Source organism: Marmota monax, unplaced genomic scaffold (genome assembly GCF_021218885.2).
Source record: "Marmota monax isolate L192 unplaced genomic scaffold, Marmota_monax_Labrador192_F-V1.1 WCK01_AAM20220418_F8-fsc00069, whole genome shotgun sequence".
Taxonomy (NCBI): domain Eukaryota; kingdom Metazoa; phylum Chordata; class Mammalia; order Rodentia; family Sciuridae; genus Marmota; species Marmota monax.
The window spans coordinates 5321067-5346619 of NW_026695243.1; the positions used below are offsets into that span (position 1 = coordinate 5321067).

General features: G+C 40.8%; 1 protein-coding gene across 4 annotated transcripts in view; it reads right to left on the reverse strand.

Moving 5' to 3' along the window:
* Frmpd1 (FERM and PDZ domain containing 1) overlaps window positions 1-25553 on the reverse strand; it is a 171150-nt gene that overhangs the window by 60250 nt on the left and 85347 nt on the right. The window contains exon 1 of one of the 4 annotated variants that reach the window (XM_058578053.1): window positions 18743-18963. The exons of the other annotated variants lie outside the window; for them this stretch is intronic. The gene's annotated coding sequence lies outside the window, so the exon portion shown is untranslated. Of the gene's footprint in view, window positions 1-18742; window positions 18964-25553 lie in introns of those variants that run through there. 4 annotated transcript variants of the gene reach the window in all.

Sequence of the window (25553 nt, forward strand, 5' to 3'; positions counted from 1 at the left end):
ACCCCACATAGAACCTGATGTGGTAGTGTATTTATCAAAACCTCTCCTCAAAATTAATAGATAACATCTCTTAACAGAGAAAATGACAGTAGCTGGCCAAGTTCTTTTAATGATGCAAAGATAACCTTGAATTTAGAATCTGACAAAGATTATACTTTAAAAAAGGAAATGTAGGTCAATTTCACTAATGAGCTACTCATAAAATTATGAAATAAGAACCTAGCCAGAAAATTTTAATAATTCATGAATTTGTGAGATAAATACACAAAGTTAATTTTACCATTCTCTCTGCTTTTGTGTACATTTAAGTTTTCCCTTAATAATCTTTTTTTAATGAAAAGTAACTGCCAGCAAAATCCAGCAGCAACATATTATAAGGATTATATACTATAATCAAGTTGGATTTGTCCTTTAAAAAAAGTTTTTAAAAAGCTAAATTTAAGGAAAAGTATTATATATTTTATCTAATAAAGAGAAAAAAATGAATAAGGTAAATAATTACATCATAAGAAGCTGGAAATAATTTGTTAGATGTAACCTCATTTTCTTGTTTAATAAAATAAATAAATAAATAAATACAGAAATACCAGGTGATTTAATGCTATTTTAGAAAGAAAAATAGAAACATTCCACTAAATGGAGAAAACAAAATTACTTTATTCATCACATTAGAGTTGCTGGCCAGTGCAACGCAAATGAACAAGAAATTGGAGAGATTTACAGCTCGGGCAGTATTTAAACCCTATAAATACCTGCAATTAGCATGACTGTATACATGACTGTATACAGGACTCAATTTTGATGTATACAACCAGAGACATGAAAAATTGTGCTTTATATGGGTAATAAGAATTGTAATGCATTCTGCATTATATATAAGAAGGACTCAATTTTGAAATATTGGAGATCATGAATAATCTTAGCAAATTTGTTTAGGAGGCTTAGGAGACTTTAGGAACAAGCAAAAGTACTGGAGTAGACTTTCTGTGTATAAGAAGCCTGGACTTGTTCTGTATGGTCTAAAAGTAACAATTCATTCAAGCTCAAGAAGAAAAATATTGACTCAATCTAAAGAGCTTTTAAATTTTTCTTAGGGAAATTTTTAAACATACATAAAAGTAGACAGAATCTCCGTGTATGTTACTCAGCTTGAACACTTACCCTTTTTGCCCATCTTGTAAAGAATTTTTCATAATTAGGTTTCTTAAAACTACACTGGGGGTGGTGGGGCTGTGGCTCAGTGGTAGAGCACTTGCCTAGCATGTGTGAGGCACTGGGTTCGAACCTCAGCACCACATAAATAAATAAAACAAAGGTATTGTGTACATCTATAGCAACAAAAAAGTGTATTTAAAAAATTTTCAAAAACAAACAAACCAACAAAACTGCACTGGGCTACCCTGCTTTTCATCACCAAAGTACATAAGAATACAAAAAGATCTGCTTGTCAGAGACCCTATAGGGGACAATCAAGATTGGATGAGGACTAGACCCAACATGTTTTCCAAACTAAAGAATGATTTAGGAGAGATGAATCCATGTTATGAGCTGGTTGGGGCCAGATCATAAATAACTTGAAGGCAGGGTTTTTGTCTTAGTCATGTTTGTGTCTCTAGCTCTAACATAAAATAGACATTCAATAAATTCAATAAAGTGTTTGCTAATGTGAATAAATGATAAATTAATAAATGAGACACAAATAGGATGGTGTTAATACAATAGTAATAAACAGAAAAGTGAAATATCAACCATTCCACAATACATGAGGTCCAATATATAAAAGGTATATAAATTGACTGTTGGCACAAGAAGAAAATACAAATAGGAAAATCAGAATATATGACAAATATTAAGCCTTTGGGGAGAAATAAACTACAAACTAGCACTTTCTCTTAAACTAACATAAATAAAAATGTTACATACAACTTTTCAACTTTCCTCCTTGGCTCCTGTGACACCTGTCCAGTCTCAGGCTACAACTTACTCAAGCCTTCTTGCAAACTCCCCGCTATCTTGAATTCCAAAGTTTGGTTCCCATCCTCCCTTCTCATCAGAAAAAATATAGTAACTGTTACTTCTAAACCCATGGTTTCCCAAACTTCACTGCATATTAGAATCACCTGGGGAGCTTTTAAAGCTCCCAGGTTACACGCCAGATCAATTAAATTAGAACTTTTGAGGATGAAAGCCAGACACTGGTAGTTTTAAAGACGCCCCCCCCCCCAAGTAATTCTAGTGAACAGCAAAGTTTGGGGCTTGCTCCTCTCGATGGGCAATCCCACTTATTCCCACAATTTCCTGCTGCTTTGAGAACCAATTGCCTCTTTAGTATATCTACCAAGAGGTCCAATAAACAAAGGAGCTATTTCATCTAAAACAGAATTCACCATCTTTCTTGGCTCTATTCCTCCAATGCTTTCCTCTAAGGTGGAACATGTTGTTTAAAAAGACCATCCTTTAACTCTCTAATTACCCAAGTAAAAAATTGGGGAATCATCCTTAACTCCTTGTTTTATACCTCGCATTGGTCCAGTCTCTAGGTCCTGAAGCTTTGTTCACAGTTACCTTAATTCTCACCCTCTCTCCTTTCTCAATACTACTGCTGTAGTGCAAACTTTCATTCCATCTGAAAAATTATAATAACTTCCCAGCCAGTCTCCACAGCTTTACCTTCCAACAATCTATCCTCTATGTGACTGCCAAAGTAAGATAACATACAATTCTAATCATGACACTTTTATTATCATTAATTCATTTAAAAAATTTATTTTGCAATTCTGGGAATCAAACCAGGAGCCTCTTGCATGCTGGATAAGTGTTCTACCACTACTACCACTGAGCTGCCCCCACAGCCCAACACTTTTATTTTCAAAATCCCCCATTGGTTTTTGTTTTGTTTTGTTTTTTTTAGAATAAAGTCCTACAATAATGTGAATAACACAACTACATTAACAATACTACCATTTACTATGTGCCGGTCACTGAGCTAAGCACTTCAGAGATACTATTTAATGCTTATAACAATCCTCATTCATAAAAGAAGGAAACTGAGGCATGAAGAAGTTAAATGATTTGGTTAAGAGTACACAGAAAGAAAGGGGAAGAAATGAGATTCAAAATGAGATTAGTTCAGTTTGTGCTGCAGCTGGACTGACCTTTCCATTCCATTCCCTGTCTCTCCGTCTTGGAGTCACAATCAAAGCCTTTTGTGATTTGGTCCCTGCCTACCTGTCCATTTCATCTCTCTCACTTTACCCTTCAGAGCAACTGATTGCCTGTGTTCCCCAGGTAGGCCTTGATTTCTCATGCCCTTACATCTTTGCAGATGCAATTTCCTCTGCCTAGTCCCCAACCCCCACTGCCTACCCATCAAGTTCCTATTCACACTTCCATGAACAGAAATGGTAGTACATGACCAGCAGAGAACATCCCCTCTCAGTTTTTTTTTCCCTCATCCACAAAAACAATAATAATAATCCCTGTTGACTGTGTGCCAGGATGGCTGTAAGCCTTACATTCCATTCTGTTGTGACAATGCTTTGAAAACTATAGAGTCCTATGCAAATGTGAGTAACGAAGTATAACCTCTTTTTCTGAGGTAGTGTGAACTCAGGTATGTGACTCAATTTGTTTAGGGCAAAAGTTTGACAATAGAAGTTTCTCTCTACCATAAAAAGGAATTTGATCCTAAGGCTGGGGCTGCAGCTCAGTGGCAGAGCACTTGCCTAGCATGTGTGAAGCACTGGGTTCAATACTTTTTTTTTTTTTTTAGTTGTAGTTGGATACAATATCTTTTTTTATTTTTATGTGGTGAGGAATGAACCCAGCACCTCACACATGTGAGGCGGACACTACCTCTGAGCTACAGCCCAGCCCAGGTTCAATCCTTATCACTGCATAAAAATAAATAAAATAAAATAATTATTTTTTTAAAAAAGAATTTGATTCTGACAGATGGTCTATCATGGAAGAGCCTTGAAAACATGTTAAGAAAAAGACTCCAGACATAAACGTTCAAATATTTCATGATTCCATTTGTATGAGAATTCTATAACAGACAAATCTACAGAGATAGAAAATTGATTAGTGATTGCCAGGGGTTATGGGGAAAGAGAAACAGAAATTAATTGCTGATAGATAAAAAGTATTTTTTGCATGGTGCTCAACTTCACCTGTCTGTCCCTTCCCCCACTCCTTCCTTCCTTCCTTCCTTCCTTCCCTCCCTCCCTCCCTCCCTCCCTCCCTCCCTTCCTTCCTTCCTTCCTTCCTTCCTTCCTTCCTGTCATTTAGAGCACCTGGAGGACTGGTTCAGACACAGATCACCAGGGTCTGGAATTTCTAATTCAGTAGGTCTCAGGTGGGGTCCAAGAATTTGAATTTCTAGCATCTAGGGAAAACCTAGGGAAGCTGAAAAGAACACTGAGCTAGGATCAAGACATCTGGGGTCCTCTCTGGTTCTGCCCCTAATTAAGCATAGGTTTATACACGTCATCAAACTTCTGGTTATCTCTTTTATCTTCACTGAACATTTGCTGATTCTAAAATGCTATTACCTTGTCACTCCCCTCCTCAAATCCTCCAAGGCTCCCCAAACCTAGAATCCAATCTCTTCCAGGATATCCAATTCCATCTCCCACTGCTACCCCAAAAGACTGTTTTCCTGACCAATTTGGAAAATTTAAACTATTTACTCCTCATGACAACACTTCATGTTGAGAAGTCATAACTCCATTTTGAGGGCAAAGAAACTGAGGTTTGGATAGATTAAAGAACTTTGAATAGTCAAGGGGACCCTAAAGACTCATCCTCTTCCTACCATGTAATTCTCTGTTTCAATACTGTTTTGGTTCCTAAAAATACCCTTACATAGCCCCTCCTTGTGTCTTTGTTCATGATCTCCCCAGTCTTGGAGACTTACTCAAATCCTATCTAACCATCAACACCCAGCTGGAGCGCCACCCCATCCAAGACAGGTTCCTGGCAACTAGCGTACCATGTTCCCCCAAGGTCCCCCGTCACAGTGCTGCTGTGTAGTATCTTACTCCTCCATCCAGCCTGTGACCATCTTCCCTGTGGTTTGACTTGTGTTTTCTAACTTCATTTGGATTCAGGTCTTGTTTTCTGCCCCCTAGATTGTAAACTCCTTGAGTGGAGAAGAGTACCTGGTTTACAATCTCTTCAGGGATAGATACTTGTTGAATTTAAAATGGCAGGCTATGAATGTCTAATACGCAGTGGAAAGAACAGAACACCAGAACAATGATAGCTTTAATTCTAGAACTTTCTGAGCACAAAGAAAAAATTATTGACAAATATTTCAGGGAAGCTCACATTTGTATTTCTAATCTCAATCATTTGATGTTGCCTTGGTTCATTACAGTGATCAGAGTTCAGTGAGAGAGAGCGGGCTAGTGTCTCAGATTTGCATAAATTCCTTAAAAAGAATTCAGATTAAGATGATAGTTCATTAGAAAAATGACAATACTGAAAAATGAGAGGGGACTTCTCTAATATACCATGTGATTACTCCTTAAAGCACAATTGCAAGTAGGACTCCATGAAGGAGTTTCAAATCTCTCTCTTGTGCAGGGATTCCAGTCAATCTTTCACTACAACACAGGACCTGATATGTGATGCCTTTACATGTCCTTTAACCTGTGGCCATAAAAGAAGACAAGGAAGAACTAAGTGGAATCACTTCATTTCTTATTTTGGAATAGCACTACATATCATCCAATGTCTTCTCCATTTTTTTCTCTTTTTAAATTTTTTTAAAAATTTTTATTTGTTCTTTTATCTATTTATTTGTTCTTTGTACATATACATGACAATAGAGTGTATTTTGACATATTATGCATACATGGGGTATAATTTACTCTAACTAGGATCCTATTCTTGTGGTTGAACATGATGTAGAGTTTCACTATGGCGTCTTCATAATAAACATGGGAAAGCTTCATTCTCTAACAGGATCCCACTCCCACCTGCCTTTTTTCTTTTTATTTCTTTCTTTCTTAAACATATATATATAAGGACTTAAAATGACTAAAAGCAGGTTTATTATCATCGATCAAAGAAAAGAGTGGCTCCCAGCTGGTTTCCTAAGGTCATATGAAGGAGCTCGGGCACTAGCATCCTCTGCCATCTCACCTTGTATCAGGTGACACAGGAGGTAGTTCATGGGAAAATACCCTGGATCACCATCACCCTGTGGTAACATTCCCCCATGCCAGCTGACCTCAAACTGCCTTCATGACTTATCATGTCAGCAAATTACCGGGCTACCACACATGTGTCACATCCACAGTTCTGCATGAAAAAGATTTAGATAATAATATTCATTAAACCACAGGTTTCATCATTCTGGGTATTTTTCACCCTAATACACATTAAAATAAATATACAACAATTTAAACAAACAAACAAACAAACAAAACCCCATTCATTTGTATATCACCCCAAATCATCTTGAGTTCACATGATACAAAGCTCTTGGGAACCCTAGTCCAGATAATCGTCATGCCCCTCAGATTTCACATCTGCCTAACAGGATTAGACATCTCTGAGAAAGGGCTTAGTCTCTTATCTAGCTCAGTACAGATGGCCTCCATGTGGCCCTCTGGGAACTATAAGGCGGCCACAAGAATAATAAGCTTCAACAGGGACCCAGGCTGTGTCTTTCTCTTGCTAGTGATCACAGAGGGTGGGGCCCAGGTTACTCCAAGTAAAAGATGGGATATTGGCCAAACCAGTCATACACTTTATAAGATGGACAATGAGCTCTGGAGAGAATGTAGGACAGGGCTGACACTAACACAGATGCTACCTGCAAGGCCACACCTCACCAGAGCTGGTTTGCTGGGGTCCCTTATGCAGCCTCAGACATGGAAGGCAAATGATATTGCTGAACATCCTATCTCCACCTGGGTGAGAGACAGAGTACTTTACAGGGAGACAAAAGACCTTCATTTTCCTGCTCTGTTACCAGTTGGACAAGTGACCCAAGTCACATCCCTTCCTTCTCCAAGTCTCAGTTTTTGTACCTGTAAAAAGTTAAGGGGTTAAGCATTGATGCACCTTGAAAACCTTATGCTTACTCTTTTCATATGAAAATACAGAATCCGAAAATCTTTGTGCCAGGAACTGTTCTAGGTCTTGGGACACATCAAGAACAAAACAGAAAAACAATACCCTGGTGGAGCTTACATTCTGGTGGAAGTTCCCACTAGGCAAGAAACAATAGACATACAATGGAATATGATTTAGCCATTAAAAAGAATGAAGTACCAATGCATGTTACAACACAGACTGATCTTGAACACATCATGCTGACTGAAAGAAGTTGGACACAAAAGGCCACATGCCATATGATCCCATTTAAAATGTCCAGAACAGAAAAGCTACAGAGATCAAAAGCAGACTGGTGATTGTCAGGGACTGGAGGGAGGAGGGGATAGAGAGACTGATTAATGGGTGTGATGAAATGCCCCTAAAATTGTACAATTTAAAGTGGTTCAAACATGGTAAATTTATGTTATCTATTTATCATGAAAAAGTACACGATCAACCATATTAAAGTCCGAAAAAGCCAAGATAATCAAAAGAGTCAGGCTGAAAAGGGCCTGTAGATTTGACAACTAAGACCTACACAATGACACATACTCCTGGTGCCGCCTGCTGTTAAGTCACACAAAGTGCCCAGGAGCTGGACTAGAAGTCTGTTAGGCTGTCCAGCTCACAGATTTTAAGATCCGGGGGCTTCAGTGTCCCCTGGCCATTCAATATGAGGTTGTTTTCTTCTCCTTAGATTTGTTGGTTATTACAAATGCCTTGAATCTGGTTGGTTGGTTTGTTATTGTTTTGTTTTGTTTTTATATTTTCTTGACAGCCACCTAGGCATAATTCAACAAAATTGTGGAATGTGAATTCAAAATCTGGATTTTTTTCCTTTTTACTATCAAATGATTCATCAAATGTCATTGCACACCAACTAATTTTCTTTAACTTCTGGGAATGTTCGATACCACAAGTGCCCAAAACAAAACCCATGGCAACTACAGTGCTTGAAAAATTCGCACTGAAGACTCCCAGAGCTGCTGTTTGCCACCCTGGGAGACTGAGATTTGATTTCATGTGTCTGTGACTGGAGAAGGAAGGAAAGATTCCAATCCTATTATGCTGAAATAAACAATAACAACTACAACTACAGCACAAGATATTAAGAATAGCTTCCAGGGCTGGCCCCAAGATATGCTCCATAGAGCTCCTATCCATGACCTGTGACATCAAGGCTTTGTTCTGTGCTTGAGGTCCCTTCTCTGAAGTCCTTACCCTTTCTATAGACTTCGTACTAACCATGGTTTATGGGACCCCAGTCTCTGCATTTTTCAAATCCAGTCCCAGTAGTTCAGACTCCAGTTTGAAGGGTCTGCAGCCATCTCAAGCCAAAGAATTTGGTCCCCGAATCAATGTAATTCATTCCACTGATCTCAAGTCCCTTCTTTCCACTGGGATGTGTGTTGGGTATGGTAGAGGAGACCCAGGTTAACCAAACTTGGCCCTTGTCCTTAGGGGGTTCATTGTGTTATAAAGAAGATGAAACACACAGACAACTCTTTATGAATATAAGGCAGATTACAGGGTCCATAAGAACAGGGGTCTCAAATGCCCGAGGGAGTCTAAGAAAGTGCTCAAGCCGAACAACAGGGCCACCTGTGCCTCGCTCACCTCTGCCTGGGGCTTGAGAACAGCTGATTGCTGTCAGCCAGCCAAGAATGCCAGGTGCTAACTGCCAATCAGAACCTTCGTCAAAAGTTCAGTCCAAAGGGCCTCCTTGGCTGTCTTAATTAAGCCCTAATTAAGTATTCTGCCCAGAAACCACTTCTCCCTCCTGTAGAACTGTCCAGTTTACAGCAAGTTATTCAGGGAATCGGGTCAGCTGTTAGAAGATGGCAGCCATTAGGAACGGAGCTGATAGCTGTGAATGAATGCCAACTGGATTCAGAGACCTGTGAAAACCACAGAGCCCAGAAACACAGAGAGTCAGCCCTCATTAAACATTCTGTCCTCTGTCCCTAGCCTTGGTACAGAAAAGTGTCCAGTTTGAGTCACTTTAAAAGTTCATAGAGACTGCCATGGCTGGGAGTGTTACCTACAAAGAAAAGGAAAAGGCCACGCAGCAGGGTGCTCACTGAGGCACAGGCACTGTCTCTGAGAAGGTAGAACAGGGGGCAGGGGCTGGGGCTGGGGCTCAGGGGTAGAGTGCTGTCCAGCATGTGCGAGGCCCTAGGTTCGATCCTCAGCACCACATAGAAATAAATAAAATAAAGGTATTGTGTCCACCTAAAAATAAAAAATAATTTTTTAAAAAAAAAAAGAATGTAGAACAGAACAATGTGAATGTGACCTAAACATTTCTCAAGTTTCCACTTCACTCCATCCCCACTGCCATCCTACACACGCAGGTGATAGAGTCTCTCAGGATCATTGCAGTAGCTGGTCACTGCCTTCAGCCTTGCTTTCCTCCAATCCTCCAGATTTACATTTATAAGATGTAAATCTGACCTTTTCACTCTCCTGCATAAAACTCTATGATGTAATCCCATAACTTTTATGATAATTTATTAGGTCCCTAATGTGAACTCTGAAGCCAGACCTCCTGGGCTCCTATTCCAGCTCTGTCACTTAACAGATCCATGACTATGGGCAGGTAACTCCCCACTGATACCATGTGGACAACCACAGTACCTGTCTCACAAGGTGGTTGTGAGAATTAATGAGTTAATGAATGTAAACTGCTTAAAACAGTGCCTTGCATACAAGCTCTCCATAAATGGTAACTATTTTAATAACTTATAGACATTCAAGGATTCACCCCCCTCTTCAGCCTCTTTGCTTAAACATTTTGCTTTTAAAAATGTTTAAAAGGCTGGGCTGGGGTTGTGGCTCAGTGGTAGAGCACTTGCCTAGCATGTACCAGGCCCTGGGTTCGATATTCAGCATCACATAAAAATAAAAGAGATAAAATAAAGGTATTGTGTCCAACTACAACTAAAAAAAATAGAAAAAAATGTTTAAAAGGAAGAGTTAGGGAATAGAGTTGTAGCTCTGTGGTAGGGCACTTGCCTAGCACATGCGAAGCACTGGGTTCGTTCCTCAGCACCACATAAAAATAAATAAATAAAATAAAGGTATTGTGTCAATCAACAACAACAAAGAATATATATTTTTAAAAAAGGAAGGAGTTAGTTCTGGAAGTTTCCTACAAAGCTATTCTGTTAAGCAATTTTCATTTTCCTACAGATTCCCCATTATAAAATTAGAGCTGCATCTCCCCCAAACAATAAGCTATGCCCTGGGAACTTATTTCAAAATCCAATAACCATATTAAGAAAAGTAACTATCTCCTAATTAAACATTAAGACAAAAATTTAATATATCAACACACTAATGCAAAATAATTACAAAATAAAAATAACAAAAGCCTCCCCCTCACACACCTGAATCTACTTCCTGCACTAATGGCAGAATGGAAGTACACCTCTGGTCAAGCCTCACGCTTGTTGGAAACCCTTCAGTAGCAACCTATGCCTTCAGGATAAAGAACTCCAAAGTGCATATGTGCAGATCCTTCTCTTTTTGGCACTGACCTACTTATATAGCCTCAAATTTCTTCTAATTACCTTCAAATAATTCTGATCCAAACAAATTGCACTGGGTACCCCTGCCATGCCTTTATCTTTTTCCACCTCTGCCTAGAATGTTCTTTACTCACCCCCAAGATCTCCATGTCAAACCACTACCTCCTTTTAAATATCACCCATGGTCTTCATGAAGTCTTCCATGTCCTCCTCCATGACACCTGCTCTATACCATCTTCCAAGCCCTTTCTTTAAAGATGAGCTTCATGTATTGCTGGCTTGTAGTATGGTATTTCTGAACGTGTGCTCCACCTCTTGAGAAACCATAAACTCAAATACACACTTAACATATGTCCTGCAAATATATGGTACTACAGTATTTGTTGAATGATGAGTAAAATAACAAGTAAATGATAGAAAAACATGGCACAATATGGTCAGACGCTGTCTAATTTATCTCTGAGTTTAGAGAAGTAGCAAATTTTGACACTTAGGAAATATGTCTTGGTGGTTGAGACTTTTTTTGTTTTCTTTTGGATCTGCTAAACTGTTTCTATTGAAATCCTCTATTTACTTTCATTATTGGCCAATATTGCTAGGGATGTAGGAATGAGGGGGAAGCAGAGTGAAGAACAGGAGTTATTATTAAAAGTTGGCAGCAGCAACAGAAAAATGCTCTTTGGTGAAGAAAACTCAAAATCCACAAAAGAGACAAGATGAGTCACAGCATTGGCTGTCAAAACACAGGTCATGTCAGGCAGTGGTTCTCCAACTTCACTGGATATTGATCACATGAAAAAGTCATTAAAACATACATTGCTGGGCCCCACCCCAGGGTTTCTGCAGGTCTGGGGTAGAGCTGAGATTTTGCATTTCTAACCAGTTCACTGGAGAAATACTATGGAAACCATATTTTAAGGATCATCAGTGCAGACTGTCAAATAAAATCAAGTGATTCAAGTCAAGGTCAAGAGGGTGGTTGAGACTTGCTAGCTTTAGAAATGCTTGTGCCTATATACCAGCCATGGTATATAGTGGTCTTTGGTTACATAGCTCTTTAGTGACAGAATTAGAACTTGAGCCCAGGTCCCTACTGGTCTCATCTGTAGAATTTAGCCTCTGAATTACAAGTGAGGAGGAAAAAAAAATCACTCTTTGATTTAGTTTTTCTCTGTGTCTTGATCTAATTAAAATGAATTTGCTAGCTTTAGAAATGCTTGTGCCCGTTTCCTCCTCACTTGTAATTCAGAGGCTAAATTCTACAGATGAGACCAGGGAAGTATAGACAAGGGAGTAGGGACCTGGGCTCAAGTTCTAATTCTGTCCCTAGTGAGCTATGTAACCAAAGACCACTCGTTACCCTCTCAGGACATCATTGCACTATCTGAAACAGAGCTATTCAACCTGAAAACGTCTACTCTCCAGTCTTACATCCTACAATCTCACAATTTTGAAAACTTGTGGCCAATTTAATTCCAAAAGCATTGAAGGATTATTCTATCTATATATAAAATGATGAAGATACTGCCATTTAAAAGCACAAATGTGAGAAATAGTTGTCAGTTAAACTTGAGAAGAACCATCAACAATTAAATTGCCATTATGAAAACTGGAAGAACCTTCACTCAAACAGGTTGCATAAAGGATAAATATTCAGGAACAAATATACTGTGGAAATATATAAAAATATACAGATTAGATATTACAATTGAAAAGCAAAACAGCTTGCCTTTCTGAAAATAGTCTAGACGAAACAGAATATGTTTCAGAGTGAGAAGTCATCAACTCACCATTCAAGCAGAGCTGAAAAAACTCCTCTGAGGAACAAAATGCATGCCTCCTCCCCATGAAGACACCTCCCCTCCATCTCTGGACACTGCTCCTGGGCCTCCCAGCACACAGCTATTTTTAAAGACAAAAGGCCACATTCCCAAGATTGCAGCCACAAGAATGTGACTATCAAATGACCTTCCCATAGCTCGTCAATAAGCCCAAGTGAAGCAGGCTGTGTGGCCTTGTGGGCAAAGCTGGATGGTCTCTGTGTGGCCTGGGCACCAGTGGTTGCAGAGCCTCTGTGGCTGCTGATCCTAGGCACAGCAGCTCTGCCTCTCAACTCAAGGCTGGCTTCTCTCCTTTCAGCACCATGAGCCCAGAAGTCCTCCAGATGTCACTGTCATCCTCAAGACCTTGGCCACCTGAGCCAGCCCACAGGAGAAACCCTAGAGGGCCTTGATTGGCAAACTGGCTTCCTCTGTGCTAAGGGCAGCAGAGTTGATGACGTCAAAGTCTTCGGACACATCCCTTTAATGGCTGTAGTATATTCTGTGCCACCTAATACTTGGTCTACTGCCGGTTCTGCAGGAGTCACCTTTGGTCAAAGTTAATAGCAACGGCATTAGCTCACTAAGCCTCATAGCATCCCAGGGATGCAGGTCACCCCCAAGCACATCATCCCCCCTTAACAGATGGGGAAATGACGCCACAGGAAGATTAAATAACCTGCCCAGCCTCACACCACCTGCCACAGGTGGAGCACGAGAGGATCTCAGCCCTCAAGCCAGCTTGTGAACAAAGAATGCTCTGGAGAAAGCCCTTTGCAATTCTAGGATCCCGTGCAGCATGGATGGTTTGCACAACAGAGGTTGAAAGGTAACCTTTTTAAAACTGCTCCATTTGTCTCTCTTGGCCTGTGCCTCCTAGAACACCATGAGAAAAGAATGATTTTTAAATATACAAGTATTGAATAAAAGATTGTGTGGACACAGATGCATTGGGCTGGTTGGCAGCAAGAGACCTCAGTGAAAAGGATCAGAGGAGGCGGGGGCAAATGGGGCGCTATCAGTGACCTCTGTCCTCTGTACGCCACAGGGCTCTGCACAAGCTGCTGGCCTAAAACTGTGCCCATTTCTTTCTTTTCCACAATGAACACTCGCACATCTAATGTGTCCAAGAAACTGAGAGAATACAAAAATGAATCGACCATATCTGCAGTAAAGAAGCTTTAAATATCACCAAGGAGCATACATAAATCACTAAACACAAGGTAAAAGACAGCAAGGACCACAGCTGGTAGAAGCTGGGAGTCTGATGGTGGCAGATCACTCCCAAGGTAGACAGAGTGAGCTCTCAGGAGGCTTTGAGCAGGAGGTGGCCTGTTAATGATGGTCAGAAAGTGAGATATACTGGGGTGAGGAGAAAGACACTGGAGGCAGTATCTAGGAAAGTGCATAGAAAGTGCACAGAAGATGGCACTGCATTAGTCTGTAGACCAAATGTTCAGCTCAGGATGAGAAGTGTGCCAGGTGTAGTGGCACAAGCCTACAATACCAGTGACTTAGCAGGCTGAGGCAGGAGGGCTGAAGTTTGAAGCCAGGCTCATTAACTTAGCAAGATCGTGTTCCAAAATAAAAAAATAAAAAGGAATGAGGATGTAGTTCAGTGATAAAGCACCCTTGGATTCAATTTCCAGTACTGCAAAAACAGACAAATAAACAAAACCCTGACTCTCTTTTGTCAACCATTAGGACAACTTTTAAGTTTCCTTATTTATTATGTTTGCCCCACATGGAGAACATAATACTCTCCATCAACTTCTCACCCAAGAACACTGAAAATTAATGATGAGGTAATGTCTGTGAAATGCCCAGAGCTCTTTGAAGATGTGGCAAAAGGCATCACTATAATTAATATTTAATGAGATGCTACCCAGCTCTGATCTCTTTTTCTGCAGACTAATGTTACATTCACAGGATAAGGTGATGCCAGATTGGCCCCTAAAGAAGCATTTCCAACAGACAGTAGCAATACAGGCCCACTTTCCCTAATCCCTTACATGGGGCTCGTGGAGTCCATCATCACAAGAATGCAAGAGTGGTTTCTCACGTGGGAATCCAAGGTTGCCAAAGAATTTGGGAGCAAAATGATCAGGTAGAAGGGAAAAATAGATTCCAAAGTGTGATCTTCCTTGGGACCCCATTTTTAAGTATAAGAGAGATTCCAGTGGAGACTTCAAGGGGAATTATTTTAGCAAAACCCACATCCTAAGCAAGTTAATATTTTTAGGTCTAACACAGTGTCCAAGAAAGGAAGAAATAAGAATAGCTCTGTGGGTTCAGTTACAAATGGAGTGGAGAAAATAATTTCAAAAGTTCAAGGGGAAAAAAAATCAATCTATTTCCTCCCCCTAAAGCTTTTATTTCTATAAATACATTCACACAAATGGACCTAAGACCACTTTTCCTTCTGAAAACACTACCTGTTTGGAATTTGCAAGATAAATGACATGTCAGGCTAGCTTTCAACCCACTAAAGCTTAAACAATGCTCTTCAAAAGCTTATCTCTTCTTCTTAAATAATACTCATTTTCCCTCTCTGACTATAAAACTAATACATGTGCCTGGTAGAAAATGTTGAAATTTTTCATTTTTCAGAAAGAAGAAAATAATTATCCACTAAAATCTACAAGTTGCTAATTACCCTTCTAGCTTTGTGTGTGAATGTGTGAAAATACACTTTTTTTTTTTTTTTTTGGTGGTGCTGGGGATTGAACCAGGGCCTTGTTCATATGTGAGGCAAGCACTCTACCAACTGAGCTATCCCCAGCCCTAAAATACACATTTTTTAACATCACTTGGGAACTTACTGTATATTCTGGTTTATAACCTGATTTTCTCCTCAGAAAAATACACAGTAAACGTTCCCTGAATCTTCATTATCCTACAACATTATTTTATGTCCTATACATAGGACATTCATTTTTAAACTAATCCCCTATTGCTGGGCATTTTGGTTTATCTTTAATGTCTGTATTACAAATAACATTGAGATAAACGTCTTTGCCTAATACATCTAGATTTTTCTCTTGAGATAAGTTCTGACGACTGGCACTGCTGTGTCAAAGGCTGTGCATGAGTTTTGAAAGCTCTGATACAGTTAAACTGCCCTGCAGAAAGGTTATCCTAATCTCACTCTCTCCATCAGTGGGAAAGCCACTTCTCCCATTTGCTCACCAATACCTAATTTGGAAGATTCATAAAGGGAGTGTGGCTGCTTTTATTTGCAGTTCTTTGATTATTCTAGAAGCCTATTTTCCCCAACAGTTCAGTGTCAATAGTAGTTTTCAGAATATTTTTTACTGTGCACTTCTTATCATCAAAAAGCCAACATCGGACCCCATCTGCAAAGGGTATGTCCCCTACTCTACCTCCAAGGGCAACCCAGTGGTCCTCCCTCTCTGCATCTACCACTCGTTTCCACCTTCATGCCCTTCACTCCTCTCTCAGCAAACATTTTGCAATTCTAGCAGGGCAGTCAGACAGAACCCATGGGTCATTTATTCATTCATTCATTTCTTCAACTGACATCTCTCAGGGGACTGCTATGCTTCTGGCATTATACTAAGAGAAAATAATAGACTGATACTATAAGAAGCCAGGAGAGAGAAAGTAATGAGGTCAGAGCAGCAGAAGCACACTCAAGCTAAAAGATACCTAGTTTTACTGGTAGGAGAGGGGTGGGGGGAAAGAAGGCAGGCAAAGGGAATAGCATGTGCAAAATTCCAGAGGTATGCTAGAGTTTCATGTGTTGAAGGAACATTTTCATTGTTAGGGCATAAGAAGGAGAGGCTGAAAAATTAGCTCATGCCAAATTTACATGCTGGGTTCACCTGCTGATCTGTTCTCTTTCCCCTGCATTTCAGCTCTGGCTTCCAATTCCTGCCTGGCACGGCAGACTCCTCCAAAAACCTTCCTTGAGAGCCTTCATCAGCATCCATCTATCCAGATCTTTCTGCTGGGGCAGGAATCCTGGTAGGGACACCACTCTACTCAGCAATCCCCAGTGAATAGAGGACTGTTTGCTGACTCCTAAGTATAAGTCTTATAGGTCAAGCTAGAAAAGAAACTTCTGGCTACTGATATGTTCTCATATCCCTAGGTTCTCAACCCTGGGCTAAACTTATCTAACAGGCAATCAATAAAAGCCTATAGAATCTAAACAAATTAAATCAGGCAGAATAAACACAAGACAGGATGAGTGTACATGGGTTGGATGCATCTAACTGTCATCCAGGCAGCTGGGAAAATTGAAACTGTCTTTGAAAATTAGCTTCTAAACACAATCATGGCAAAGGATGGATTAATTCTCTTCAGGCATGTAATTCTGCATCTAGCTAGACATTTCTCAGTTAGGCACACAAAAGGTACTTGTTCAGCTGAGCTGCATAGCCCAAAGGCTTCTGTGTAAGAAGGTTAATCTATTCTAAAGGGTTTTTTGTTTTGTTTTGTTTTTGTTTTTCCTTTGCAAAAAGGTAGGAAAAGAAGACAGGAAAGAAAATCCCTAACACAGACTATTTCTTCTGGGATTTTCAATACTGATAACTCCAATTCAAAGCAATAATCCTGGGAGGACCTCGTCTTCACCATTCATGTTTTCATGAAGACAACAGAAATTTCTAGATAATTCTTCCCTGAAGGTAAAAGCCCAAACATTCCTCAAGTGGCTCGTCTTTCCCTGTTCTGGTTTGGATTCCCTCAGTCCTGGATTCATCCCCTACAAAAGAATTCTTCATGCTGATTTATTTGTCCCCACACTAGGCTGTGATCTCTATAAGACTGAGGATCGTATCTCCATTCCTATGTCCCTGAAGCCTAGAACCTTACCCTACATGTACAGATTTTCTACATTGTGAAATTAAATATAGTGTCAGGGCATCAAAAGACCTTAGAAATAACCCAGTCCACAGACAGGAATCAGGCCCTGACAGGGGAAGCGATCTCCAAATTCACCTGGGGAATTGGTGGTAATCAGTAAGTGAAAGAATGAAAAATAGAAAAAAAAATGTCAGCAATGTTTTAAACTTGAGGAAATAGAAGGTATAGGGTTGGGAAGGGGTGGTTAATGGAATTTGAAACGGATTTCAACTTAGGGAAAAACTAAGCTTGGTCCTAGACTGTCTCTAACACATAGAACAAGTCTTATCTCTTCTCCATGACAGTCCTTCAGATAATATAAAAAGGAAATTAACATTTATCGAACATTTCCCATATGCAGGTAGAAAACAGGAATCCTGTCCTCCCTGTATCTTCTATTTTGTAAGTTTAACACTCCCTGATGATTAGTAAGCAGCTAAATAATAGGTCTCAGCTATGTGGATAGCTAGTAAACCAAGGCCTGATGGAGTGAGAAGTCCAGGCACTTTCTTCTGTACCCCATTTCCCCTCTGACCCTAGTCCTAAGGCTAAAGTGCACCAAGAAAGAGCCAGCTAGACTCCAGGTCAGCTTGGTCATGTCCCAGGACAAAGGAAGCACACCCAGAGGCTGCATATTAGGTTCTTGGCCTCTTCGTCCTCTGAGAATGCAGCGAGTGGCATTACCCTCTGAGTTCATGCTAGCATTTGACTTGACAAGGCAGATTGACTCCAGGTGTAAGATGGAGAAACACAGAGGCCCACATATGTTCTTGACTTAGGCAGCATGCCCCCGGAGACAGTAAGGAAAGCAGTGTGCAGCAGGGAGCCAGAAGCAACTGAGGCAGTAATCAGGATCGATCATTCATTCATTCATTCATCAGTTGACAATACACAGAACTTGTGCCCTGGACTGGCCCCACTTCTGGGTTCTGGTTTGAGTAAGTAGCAGGGCTCAGTGCCTGCTCAGGAGAAGCTCATAATACAGTGGGGCAGGTTATACAGAAACCCATGTGACCATGCAATCTGGGGAGTGTTATTTTGAAGCGAGGAGGCTCCCTTAGCCTGGAAAAGACATCTCAGACAAAGGAAAACATTGTGATGTGGACATATTTCAAAGAAGATATGCCAAACAAGCCTTGTCAAAATAGGGAATCACTGTGCTTTGAATCCATCAAGCAAAATAAGAAGCAAGGATCTCTGAACAACTGCCCTGCCCTTAGGGCTCCAAGCAGTACAAACTGAATATCTCTGCCTTAGTAGGTGGTACTTAAAGTCCCTTTCAGACCTAAGGTTCTCTCAATACAGCTCAGGTTGATGACCAGGAAAGGGGTCATCTGAAACCCTGAAGAAGACACAGCTGAAGGCATCTTTGGGCACACTGCTCTAATCATCTCTCCCCTCTTTGTCTCTTACCCATTGGGACTTAGTTGAACAGCCAGTCTCTCCTGGAAGCCTCTCTGGATCTCCTCTAAGGCATGGCCAGCTCTCTTTTGGGCTCCCACGGGTCTCTATAAAGTACAGCACCTTGCTCAGGCTCACTTACTGCCAGCTGCAGGTGGGGCAGTACTGTATGATTCATCTGTCTCCTGTCTCCTCCCTCTTAACCTCCCCAGCAACCCAGCCCTACACAGGACTTTCTAAGCAAAGCACAGTGAACTGAGCAGGTAAGCAGCCTAGGAGGCTAATCTGGGCAGATGTGAGATGGGAACTCTGGGAGCAGCAGGGACAGCACTGAGCAGAGTCTGGATCTGTTCTGTACCCAGATCTTCCCAGATCACCCTGATTTTCCTTGGCTCTGCTATAGCTTGCACCAGACCCAGCACTCCTGCTTGCCCTGAGGATTCTTTTGGTGCTCTGGAATGTCAACTGCAAACAAAGTGGTGCCCACGCTTTGGGGACAAAAGCACATGTTATAATTGCATTGCGAGAGCTCAGAAGCCAGCAGTAGCTGCAGGCCACACAGGACCATGAGGCTTCAAAATAGGCAATTGTAGACAAGATTGCATTATACTACTCTTTCAGGGTTACTACCAGGCATGTCCTTATTTTTAACAGAAAGAGATGTACACTTGATTATTGAGAATATAAATACTTTCCTTCAAGTTCAATGAGCCAATATTGGACTAAATTAGTGGGGAAATATGAGGACCAAAGTTTTCCTCTGTGTCCCTTCCTTGTCCAGAGCACATTCACTGTGGGATCCTTCCTAAGCCTAACAACTGTAATGAATATTTTAATAGCTGCAGCTTCTCCTTCCCATTGATAAAAACTCCACTGACTAGCCAGAGCACGCTGGTGAAAATGAGGGTGTGGACCAGAAAGACCTGAGCTTTTCTGAACAGCCTGATCCCTGATGGCCCCACCCAGTCATACAACTGGGATGATTAGAGCAGCACTGGCACCCCTCAGAGCAGCAGCCAGGATGCTGAAAGAAGGGAGACACCCAAAATAGGCAGAAAAAAGACCAGAGGCCAGTGACCCTGGAGAACTAGGTTCAAATACACTCAAGAGAAAAGGCAGACGCAAAAGTAGCCAAAAGGAAAAATGTCCAAGTCCCAACTCCAGAAACCTACAAATGTGACATTATTTGAAAAAGTCTTTACATGTGCAATTAAGTTAAAGATCTTCAGATAAGGAACTTATTTGGACCACCCAGGTGGATTCTAAATCCCATGACAAGTGACCTTATAAAAGCGAGGCAGAGAGAGATTTGATGTAGACAGAAGAGGAGGAGGTAATGTGACCAATGAGGCAGAGAACTGGAGTGCTAGGGTCATAAGTCAAGATATTCCTGCAGACATCAGAAACTGGAAGAGGCAGAGCAAGGATTCCCCCTTATAGCCGTCAGCACTGCCAATACCTTGATTTTGAACTTCTGGTCTCCAGAACTGTAAAAGGATAAATTTTTGTAGTTTTAAGCCATGGTTATGATAATTTGTTCCAATATCCACAGGAAACTATATAGAACCTAAGAAACAGATGAGGAATTTCCGTTCCAGTGTGGTGGCCAACTGACTTGGGGCCACCCGACATCAGCCACTGGTCCCTCTGACAAAGGGCATGGAGTTCCCTAATGGCACAACACAAGACCCAGAAGAGGGCCCCTGGGGAGCCTAAGTGAGCCTAAGCAGTGCTAACACAAGCACAGACCTCTGAAATGGGGCTGCAGTGTCCTGGACTCCTCTGGGCTCATCAGACTCCACGTGTATAGTTGTCCAATTCTTAGCTCTGTCCTTGTCAGGGGACTGGATAAACCGGAGCATTCTGCCTGAATAAGGGAAGACTCTGGGGCCTGATGCCTCTTTCTGAATGTCCAAATAGCCCATGTGGCTGTCAGGAAAGAAGAAATGGACTTTTATGTGGGGCCTCAAAGGACAGAATCAAGGCCAATGGGACAGCCATTGCCTGGAGGAAGATTTTTGGCTAAGTACAATGAAGAATTTTCTAATAATCAGAGCCAACTGAGAGTAGAATAGGAGTGCCTGAAGGATTGGCAGGTCCAAGCAGACAAAGTCTGGGTGTGCTGGGGGAATTCCTAAGCCACACAAAGGCTGCTCTTGATCATCTCTGGAGCTGACAGTTGTGTCTGAGGGTCTAGGATTGGTGGCTAAAATATCGTGTAATGTGTGTGTGAATCTAGGTTTTCTACTTAGAGACAAATCACATTCTAAGAAACTTATTATGCAGCTTTTGTGAAGGACTAAGATCAGAAACTACCCAGAAATGACCTGAGAAAGAAATAATCAATTCTTGGGCTGGGGTTGTGGCTCAGTGGTAAAGCACTTGCCTAGCATGTGTGAGGCACTCTGTTCGATTCTCAGCACCACATAAAATTAATGAAATAAAGGTCCATCAACAACCAAAAAATTTTTGTTTATTTTTTAGTTGTAGTTGGACACAATACCTTTATTTTATTTATTTTTATTTGGTGCTAAGGATCGAACCCAGGGCCTCGCACATACTAGGTGAGTGCTCTACTGCTGAGCCACAACCCCAGCCCTACAAATTTTTTTTTAAAAAGAAATAATTAATTATTTCTTAGTTGCAGTGGTACACACCCATAATAATCCCAGTACTCTGAAGGCTGAGACAAGAGAATCCCAAATCTGAGCCTCAGAACTTAAAAAGACTCTATCTCAAAATAAAAAAAAAAAAGGAATGGGGGTGTCGCTCAGTAGTAGAGTACTTACTTAGCTCTGTGAGGTCCTGGGTTTGAGTCTCAGCTCCACAAAAATATTTAAAAAGAACCAATTCTTCCTGTCCCTACATACAAAATGCCTCCCACTCCCAGGCATCAAGAGAGCAGAAAAGCATGTATCTCTGTATAGAAATCATTTTATAACTTCACCAGGGACCATAGCACATACACAGGTGACAGGGGAACCCTGGACAGTCTGGGTTTGATGTCCTTTCCCAGGGAAAATCAGAGAGAACAGAGGCTCTGGCTACCAGCTAAATTATTTTCATAAGAACAAATAAATACACCCTCATCTTTTTTTCTGAATTTGGGACAAAGAAAACAACAAAGTAGTAACTCAGAAGCTTAACATGTTAATGTCCACAAGTTAGCTCCGGGGAAGGTGTTTTGGGTGGGGGCAGGTTTAAGAGGCTGTAGCCTACACTGAGTATTCTGGATACTCAGGAAAGGAAGCACAGCATTTCTCATCTGTCTGCACATCTGTCTTCTTTTAAGTCAAAATCTCAGAACGCAGCACATTGCATCCGGATGAGTTCCTCTGAAGCTCTTTCCGTTCAGGATTTTGAAAATTTGCCATGTTACCCTTTTACTGAAACAGCTAAGGTTCTCAGATTATTCCTCAAGAGAGGTCAAAAGAATACACTTTCATACTTTTAGATTTACCATCATATCTTTCCTAGTCTGTAATTAGTGTTTTGTGTTTTTTTTTTTTTAACCCCACTTTTTCTCCAAAAGAGCCAGTGTTAAGAGCACACATCATTTAGCAGACATCTTGGGACATGATTGGAAGCCTGAATCTTTTCTAATCACTGGCAAAAAGGTCTCCAAACATTAAATAAGTCCCTGAAAATGCTGTCACTTCACTGAAAATAATGGCTACTGCCCTCCCATCAATTGGCCAAGCACCAAACCAAGCTTCCCACTGTCCTTCAGGCAGAGTTAATTTAAAATTTTAATTTTTTTTTTTTTTTTGCTGAGCAACAAATTGTAATCTGTAGTTACTCAAACAGATTTAAGCCAGTATTGCTACTGCTTCCATGAACATTATTAAATTTAGTATATATCTTAAAATAGAGTAGAAACAGCTGGGCATAGTAATATACACCTATAATCCCAGCTACCAGGGAGGCTAAAGCAAGAGAATCACAAGCTCAAGATCAATGTGGGCAACTTAACGAGATCCTTTCTTAAAATAAAATTTGAAAAAGGGATAGGGATGTAGTTCAGTGGTAAAGAGCTTGCCCAGCATGCATGAGGCCCTGGGTTCACCCCAGGACCTCCTCCCCAACATGCCAAATAGAAATACAACTACAACAGCTGTACAGAAATCAAAATTTTATATATTGAATGGTGTTAAGAACATCAGCATGTTTGGTATTTGCCAATCTTTCCATCTCAGATATTTTGGTACAGTAAAGAATGTTTTTTATAATACAATTATTGTCAAAAACTTGAAGCTTTAAGTTTTACATAGTATATTTATTTAAAATAGGCCAAATTGGAAAGCCAGATTCAACATGCAGGCTCATCTTTGAGGCTGCATGAACTGTTCATCAAACGAAGGCTCTACATTTGAGGCATCAGAATGCCAGGAGTTCGTTCAGCTGAGGACCAGATGCAACCCCTACATAGCAGCACTGAGTTTCTGGCTTGACTCAAACCACTTCAGATCTCAGAAAAATCATAGGCTGTTATCAGTCCCAAACGGCAAACACATTATCAAGCTTGTGCTAGGGGTAGGCTCTATGAAAAGGGCTGTGGAGTGAAATGGGAAATCGTGTCTGCCGTTCCAGGGGCTCCTTCTGGGCCACAGCCACATATATCAATGACCACATACAACATGCCTTATGGCTGACAGCAACTGCTTCTCCAAGGGAGGAACCAAGTACAGTGGGAGATAAGGGTTCTAGAAAAGCCCCAGGATAAAGGGATCAGAAAGACAGCCTCCTAGGGGAAGGAGGATTTGAGCTTGGCCTTCAGGCATGGCTAAGACTGTTAAGACTCAGTTGTGAGGGAGAGAAGCCATAGAAGGGCAAAGGCCTAGAGTACTGGGGGTCGTAAGGTATCATGATGCTATTCTTCACCCTCCTGTCCTCTTCTTCTTTAACCACCATAAATGCTCAGCAACCTACATTAGGGCAGAAGGGAGCCAGAGTCCAGTTCCCAGCATATATGGACAAAGAAGATATATTTATAAACTGTGTCTGACTATCAAATCCTCCCGCCTGGGTCCTTGAGCACATAGTGATAAGCTTATGGGAGGCAGGGACTGAGTCTTCTGATTAACCCATCTGTAGCTTCTACTACCTAATAGTATTTACAGGACATTGGCTGCTGCTGATGTTAGTATTTGACCTGAGCACTCTCAAAATAACAAATAGCCCTTGTCTCTGGAATCAGAATGTACTCTGAGTATATAACAAATTGTCACTGCAGATCTATCCTGGTGGAGAAGTTCAAGTCAATATACAAGCTAAAACAAAAAGCACCATTTTATACTCTAATAGTGCTTAGCAATATACTGAACTTGTCCAAGAACACACTGATAAGAGGAACCAACTTTTATCAAACACCTATTATATAGTGACACTCTATTTAGGCACTTTTACACATGATCTCATTTAATCTTGTGAGTTTGAAATATCATTATTTCCCTTTGAAAAGTGAGGTTCAGAGGCCCAATATCCCAAAGCCAGTGGACACCAAGCTCAGGTTTGGAGCCTACTGCACCTCTTCCCACTGACCCTGCTTTAGAACATTCTGCCACCTCCTGTGTTTCTACCAGACTCACTGGTGTCATTTGCATCCTGGGCTTTCCTAGCTCTTTGCCTTTACTCATATCAGTTCCTTTATATATGTCACCACCTGCTGGAATCTTCTTCTTCCCTCCACCTTCTAGGGGGAAGTCTTTTCCATTCTGTTGTAATTACCATCCTCCTGTTCTTAGAAGTCCTAGATGATGAAGCCCAGAATGCCCTGTGATATAACCTCTTTATTCCTTAGGAGAATCTGAGCTCTTTGAGGAGAGGGCCTGTTAGTAAGTTTCATGTTTGTTTATTCCTGTATGAGTGGTAAGAAAGTGCTTGCTGAACCACTAGAGAATGAAGAAGGAAAAATTAGGTTTGCATTTGAATGCATCTGAGAGATAAAAGGTTCTGGACAAATTAGCTTGGAATACAAAGTATCACTTGAGAAAGGCAAACTTATGCCCCACAACTCTGCTCCAGTCACAAAGCATGCTCTCACCAGTCCTCTGACTTCATAAAGCTTGAAATTTAAAACCAGGATCTCTAGGAAGGAAATAATAAAATCACTTCCATGAGAATCTTTTCATAGTAATGCATTTTATCCACACACTGGGGAGACACTAATTGCAGCACAAGAGGAACAAGATTTGGGCAAAAGAACAAAGCTCACTTTCTAGCATATCACTGTTAACTACCTCCTGCTTATCTTGCTGCGGCTGTACCATATTCTCCTGTTCTGAAAAATATGTACTTGCTGATCTGTAGGCCTCCCTAAGGACCCCTATAAGACCGCCCACCAGGGATGCCTGATTTAAAGTGATTTTAAATGGTCTCCACTGGAAAACATCTCAACCATAGCTTTAGATTAGAAACAACTAGATGTTGGCCTCTCTATCAGACCCCTAGAATAGTGCACTATTTTTTTTCCAAGCAACAAATTGAGGTTTTTACAAAAATACCCACCTCACAAACAGAAACATTTCCTGATCTGTAAGCCACTTTGAAAACAAATCATTATGCCGTTGAATATTTTATGATGGTCCAAAGCACTGAAGGAGGCAAAACGAGCATTCACCAAATGCTATTTTGGTACTCCCAAAGCAAACTGCAAATATTTCCTTTATTTTTTAAACATCCATTTGCAAGTGCTGGATGGATTTTTGATGAAACATTGCCTCCACCCAAATTGACCCTTTAACTCAGAAACCCAAGGTTCCACTTCCTTAGAACTTACAGCTGGAGGACCTCAGCGAACATCTAGTGAACGCTACTTTCACCT